The following is a 7,310-nucleotide window of genomic DNA, read 5'->3' on the forward strand; positions in this document are numbered from 1 at the left end:
CATCAAATACATAAAATACTTGATTTCAAGACATCAATTCAAGCCATTATAAGACGTTCTAAGTGGTATAAAATGCCACTTATCATACCCCCAAACTTAAATCGATGCTTCTCCTCAAGCGTCATAGACTCAAAAACAAAACAAAAACATACATGAATGCAATCTACATGAAATGCAGCGATCCCCCTCACAATGACTAAACCAACCAATTCACGATATCTCAACAAATGCAATTAGGCGAATAAAGATCAATTAAATCATGCAAACTAACATACAACCAGAAACGTGGTGTGTGCGGATGCTTAACAGATATGTTTCGAAACTAGATCAATTATCATAACCCGACTATCCTCAAGGCAATCACATGATTATACGAAGAATAAATTCTAGGCACAAAATGACTTATAACACTTCAAGATCACTGGAGCTTATTACGGAATCATGCTTTTTATTCAACACAACAACAAATGCTTATTTGACCGTGTAATGAGTGAGGTCCACAAAAGACTTATGTAATGGCATCCATTTAGCGAGCGTTAGGTTAGCGGATCCCAGACTATAAAAGCCTTAGGTCACTAGGCACAAAGTCCTCTAAGAACTTAATAACTTGAATATCAAAGAGCACACTCTTGATCAATTATGCATTAACTCTTCTTTTTTTTCTTTTTTCTATATTTTTTTTCTTCTTTTTTTCCTATTTTTTTTCTCTTCTTTTTTTTCAAATTTCTGAGCAAGTGCGTTTCGCTCCATCTTGCTCAACCCTAGACTACTCGCATAAAAATACGAGCTGGCTACTAGCCATTTGACGCCTAGCCACAATTAGCAATGAATTCCAATTTTTACTCCATTTTTTTCTTTTCATGTCTTTTATCATTAAGAGCCTATCATAAATTCTAAGCATAATCAATAGATTAACCTCAAAAACCATCAAACCATGACAACAACCTAGTCCTTAAGCATACTCCAAGACTTAGTAAAATTACAAGTGTTTCTAGCATGCATGTCAACCTACAAGACTCAACATCACTCTAACGCTATCACTACACTTGCATCAATATCACAAATCAATCGGTAAAGCAACGCAAAAGGGATCATGGTATATGCATGAGCTAAATGACATGATAAATAAAGCTATAAAATAATAAAAAAAACTATATGGAAAAAATATGCAATTATATGAACTAAACTATCACGAATATGCAACTACATGACACACACACAAAAATATTCCTTAACTACCACCCCCAAACTTAAAATATTCACTGTCCCCAGTGAAGGTAGTAGAAAGGAACAGGGTATACCTACTCAGAGAAATCATCATCATCATCCTCAAAGGGTGGAGTATCAGGAGGCGGATAAGCAGAGTCCTCACCAAAAACGGGCCACTGGATGTCAGCTCCAAGGCCTCTGAAAGCAGTCCCAAGTACAACGGTGAGCTCCTGAGCAAACCTACTCTACGACTCATACATCGCATCCATCCTCCTCGACAGCCTCCTATACTGGGCATCAGCCATCCCAGCACCCTCCTGAGCTCTAGAAGATCCTGCCTCATCATGACCCGGCCTAGCCATGGTAGCACCAGCTGTTGGACGTCCTCTTGGAAGATGATTACCCAACCCATGCTCCTTGGGCTCTCCACCCGTCCACTCCTGCATCGCATTCAGAGTCGCTGAATCAATAGGAGCGGCCGGCATCTGCAACTGCTCGTGAGAAGGCCAATGAACTCCCACTGCTCGGCATAGCTTCGTGACAATAGATGCATAAGGGATGTTCATGTGCTTCGCTCCCCTCAAAAACTTCAAAATCCCTTGGTAGATGAACTCACCAAGGTCCACATAATACTCCTCATTCAAAATACCCCATAACAATCTTGCTCGCTCAACCGTAACCTCATGTGTATGTAAAGTAGGCAGAATATTAGCACAAATAAAGGCATTCCATGCACGGGTATACCTATTCATCGCAATCGCCGGAAAAGAACGATACTCATTAGTTCCAGTCTTGAACTTCCAAACCGTGCCCGGCTGACAGAGAGTAGCACAAATTAAATCCAAATCAAAGTCCCCGAGGGTCTTCTCATTTCAATTCTCCTCCGTGGGCTTCCGCGGTCGCTGTCTAATCACACGATGAATCACTGTCGCCTGATAATCAACTGTAAGCCCACGAACAACAGTAAACCCATTCTTTTCAGCCTTTGCGTTCGAATAAAACTCGCGACCACGCTCATCGGAACCGCCTCTGACGACTCACAAAAAGAAATCCACCCCTTTTCAGCAATCATCGGCAACAACTCACCATCCCTCCCCGATGGTAAGAATCCCCTCTCCTTCAAAATCGGCTTAGCCAGAAGCCTAGTATACTCCTCCTCAGCAGCTCTATCAAACAAACGAGGTCTCGCAGCAGTTCCCCTCGAAGAATCAGCGGTAGAGATGATGTTGCTGCTATCAATAGTTCGGGATCTCTTGGGTGCCATTGAAACTGAGAAAAAGTGTTTAAGAGTTGTGTTTTGAGTGTAGGAGAGAGTTTTAAAGTTGAAAGTATGTGGGAGTGTATACGGAGGAGTTGTATGTATATATAGGGTAGGAATTAGGGTTAAAAATTGAATATGAGTGGGGTTGTGAGGAAAAAATGTGGGTTATAGGAAAAGAAATCGTGGGTTGTGTTTTTCTTTTTTTTTGGATTTTTTTAGAAGGCAAATTTTTTTTTCAACAGTCGGGGGCTGAGCGGCCGCTCAGCAAAGCTGCACGGGCGCCCAACATCCTGAGCGGGCGCCCAGCAAAGCTGAGCGGGCGCCCAGACAATTTCTGGAAAATACTATTTTCTTGCCCAATTTTTCTGATTTTTTTTGGTTTTGGATAGGTTACTAACTTCTAAGGGTTCCTATAGTCACAAATCTTGGGTTGCCTCCCAAGAAGCGCTTCTTTTACGTCATTAGCTTGATGTAGAGTACCTCGATCAAGTTGACAATAAAACGGCACTAACCACTTCCCGGTTTGCCGTGTCCCCATAGTAATGCTTCAATCGCTGACCATTAACCTTGAATGCTTGGCCCAGATCATTCTCAAAAATCTCCACCGCTCCATGTGGAAACACAGTTTTGATAATAAAAGGTCCAGACCACCTTGATTTCAACTTTCCAGGAAAAAGTCGGAGACGAGAGTTGAATAAAAGAACTTGCTGCCCCGGCACAAATGACTTAGGATATAACTTCCTGTCGTGCCACCTTTTCACTTTTTCCTTGTACATTTTGTTATTCTCGTACGCTTGGAGTTGAAATTCATCAAGTTCATTTAACTGAAGCATTCGCTTCTTCCCAACTGCATCTAGATCAAGGTTCAACTTCTTCAACGCCCAATAAGCCTTATGCTCAAGCTCCGCAGGTAAATGACATCCCTTACCATAAACAAGTTGAAATGGGGACATCCCAAGTGCAGTCTTGTATGTTGTTCTATAAGCCCAAACAACTTCATCGAGCTTTAAAGACCAATCCTTCCTTGACGGACAAACAACTTTCTCTAGAATGCGCTTGATCTCTTTATTAGACACTTCAGCTTGACCATTCATTTTCGGATGATAGGCAGTAGCAACACGATGATTCACATTATAGCGCTGCATCAAAGAAGTGAACTTATGATTACAGAAATGCGATCCTTCATCACTTATGATTACTCGTGGCGTTCCAAACCTTGTGAAAATCTGCTTATGAAGAAAATTCAATACTACCTTTGCATCATTTGTCGGTAGAGCCTTGACCTCTACCCATTTTGAGACATAATCGACTTCCAGCAAGATGTACTGATTATTACAGGACGAGACAAATGGTCCCATGAAATCGATTCCCCATACATCAAAGACCTCGACTTCCAGCATCACATTTAACGGCATCTCATCCTTCCTCGTAAGATTCCCTACTCTTTGGCAACGATCACACCTTAAAACGAACTGATGTGCATCCTTAAACAAAGTAGGCCAGAAAAAAACTGCTTGCAGAATACGAGCTGCTGTCTTTTCGCCACCATAATGTCCACCATATACTGTGGAATGGCAGTCTCGTAATATCCCCTCCTTCTCACAGAATGGGATACATCTCCTGATGATCTGGTCAACTCCTTGTCTAAACAAATATGGTTCATCCCACATGTACCACTTCACCTCATACAAAAACTTCTTCTTTTAAGCTGCATTCATATTATGAGGCATTATATTGCTGACAAGATAGTTCACAATATCTGCGAACCATGGCTCTTCCTCCTGAACTGCGAACAACTGCTCATCCGGAAAAGATTCGTTGATCAATGTCTTATCATAAGAAGTAGAATCGGGATTCTCCAATCTAGAGAGATGGTCAGCTACTTGATTCTCAGTACCTTTTCGATCCTTAATCTCCAACTCAAATTCTTGTAGCAAGAGCACCCAACGAATAAGTCTGGGCTTCGAATCCTTCTTTGAGACCAAATAACGAATGGCAGCATGATCAGTGAATACTGTCACCTTTGTCCCAAGCAGATAAGTTCGAAATTTTTTGAAACCAAAGACTATAGCCAAGAGCTCCATCTCAGTAGTGGTTTAGTTCATTTGAGCTCCATTTAGAGTCTTACTAGCATAGTAGACCACATGAAAAAGATTATTCTTGTGCTGCCCAAGAACTGCTCCCACCGCATAATCACTTGCATCACACATCATCTCAAAAGGCTCTGTCCAATTAGGTGCCGTAATAACTGGTGCAGTTATCAAACTCTTCTTGAGAGTCTCGAATGCCGCCAAGCATTCATCATCAACTTTGAAAGGCACATCTTTCTCAAGCAAGTTGCACAACGGCTTAGATATCTTCAAGAAGTCCTTAATGAAACGCCTATAAAAACCCGCATGACCAAGAAAACTACGGATTCCTTTCACAGAAATAGGTGGTGGAAGATTTTCAATGACTCCCACCTTGGCTTTGTCCACCTCAAGACCCTTGCTAGAGACCTTATGCCCAAGAAAAATGCCTTCACGCACCATAAAGTGACATTGTTCCCAATTGAGCACCAAATTAGTTTCCACACACCATTTGAGCACCACACGAAGATTTTTCAAACATTCATCATATAAATGTCCAAAGACGGAGAAGTCATCCATGAACACTTCGACATTGTTTCCAATCATATCAGAGAATATAGCCATCATACATATCTGAAAAGTGGCCGGTGCACCACATAAGCCAAACGATACTCTGCGAAAAGCAAACGTGCCAAATGGACAAGTGAAGGTAGTCTTTTCTTGATCCTCTAGTGCAATGCAAATCTGATTATACCCCAAATAGCCATCCAGAAGACAATAATACTCATGACCGGCCAACCTGTCAAGCATCTGATCAATAAATGGAAGAGGGAAGTGATCCTTTCTCGTGGCCTTGTTCAACTTTCTGTAATCCATGCATACCCTCCATCCTCTGACTGTTCGAGTGGGGATGAGCTCGTTCTTCTCATTTGCTACCACAGTGATACCTCATTTCTTAGGTACACATTGCACGGGGCTCACCCAAGAACTGTCAGAAATAGGATATATGATTCCTGCATCTAGCCACTTCAGAATTCTTTCTTCACCACTTCTTTCATGATAGGGTTAAGTCGTCATTGTTGCTCAACAGTCGGCTTCCTACCTTCCTCTAGCAGAATTTTATGCATGTAGTACGAAGGGCTGATCCCTTTGATATCTGCTATAGTCTATTCGATATTCGATTTGAATTCTCTCAAGATCCTCAAGAGTTTGTCCTCCCCACTACCTGAAAGGTTAGATGCAATAATAACATGCAACGTAGATGCATCACCTAAAAAAGCATACCTCAAGTGTTCAGGCACTGGTTTAAGCTCCAAAGTAGGTGCTTCTTTAATAGATGGTTTTAGCTTTCCTTCAGCATTCTTGAGATCAGAAGTACCAAGAGATTCAAATGGCATGTCTAGCTTTCGCCTCCAAGGAGAAGCATTTAGATATTGTAGTTATTCATTGCCATCCTCATCATCACTGTCAAAGTCCCCCACCAAGGCTTTATCTAAGGCATCAGACATTAGCATATGATCAAGTTCTGAAGTTACCGCAGAATCAATCAAGTCCACCTTTAAGCACTCCTCGTCTTCTATAGGGAATTTCATCGCCTTGAATACATTGAATGTCACATCCTGATCCTGCACCCTCATAGTAAGTTCACCTTTCTGCACATCTATTAAGGTACAGCCTGTAGCCAAGAAAGGTCTTCCCAAGATTATGAGAATCTTCTTATCTTCCTTGAAATCTAAAATTACAAAGTCTGCGGGGAAGAAGAGCTTATTCACCTTTACTAACACGTCCTCCACTATGCCTCGTGGGTATGTAATAGAACGATCAGCTAATTGTAGAGACATGTAGGTGGGCTTTGGATCAGGCAAATTCAACTTTTTGAGATAGACAACGACATCAGATTGATGCTTACTCCCAGATCGCACAGGTATTTGTCAAAAGACAACTTGCCAATGGTGCAAGGAATGGTGAAGCTACCTGGATCTTAAAACTTCGGAGGTAATTTTTGTTGCAACACAACACTGCACTCTTCCGTTAGAACAACGGTCTCAAGGTCATCCAGTTTCACCTTCCTTGAAAGAATATTCTTCATAAATTTTGCATAACTAGGCATTTGCTCCAGAGCCTCAGCGAAAGGTATGTTGATGTGAAGTTTCTTGAACAGCTCCAGAAACTTACCGAACTACTTATCCAGCTTTTGTTGTTGCAATCTCTTAGGGAAAGGTGGTGGAGGATAGAGCTATTTCTCCCCTGTATTACCCTCAGGCAGAGTGTGTTCAATAGTAGTCTTCCTTGGTTCCGCCGCTTTCTCCTTTTGCTTTTCTTCTTCATCAATAACTTCAGCTTCTCCGTCTTTCACTTTTTCAGCATCAGCAACTTTCCCAGACCTTAAGGTAATAGCTTTGACTTGTTCTTTAGCTTCCTTCCTGCCTGACACTTCAGTATTGCTGGGAAGTATGCCAGGTTGACGGTTGAGCACTGCATTGGCTATTTGACCGATTTGATTTTTCAAGGTCTTGATAGAAACAGCCTGACTTTTGTACAACAGCTTGAGTTCCTCGAAATCAGCACTAGAAGGTAGAGTAGCTCCTCCTTGTTGAGGATATGATTTTCTTTGAGCATAATGCTGTGGTTGCTGGAATCCAGGTGGATTAAACTGCTTATTGATAGGCTGCTGATATGGTTGCTGAACAACATTCTGATTATTGCTCCAGCTGAAATTGGGATGATTTCTGTTGTTAGGATGATAAGTAGCTGGCACAGGCTGCTGCGGT

Source organism: Apium graveolens, chromosome 2 (assembly GCF_009905375.1).
Source record: "Apium graveolens cultivar Ventura chromosome 2, ASM990537v1, whole genome shotgun sequence".
Taxonomy (NCBI): Eukaryota; Viridiplantae; Streptophyta; class Magnoliopsida; order Apiales; family Apiaceae; genus Apium; species Apium graveolens.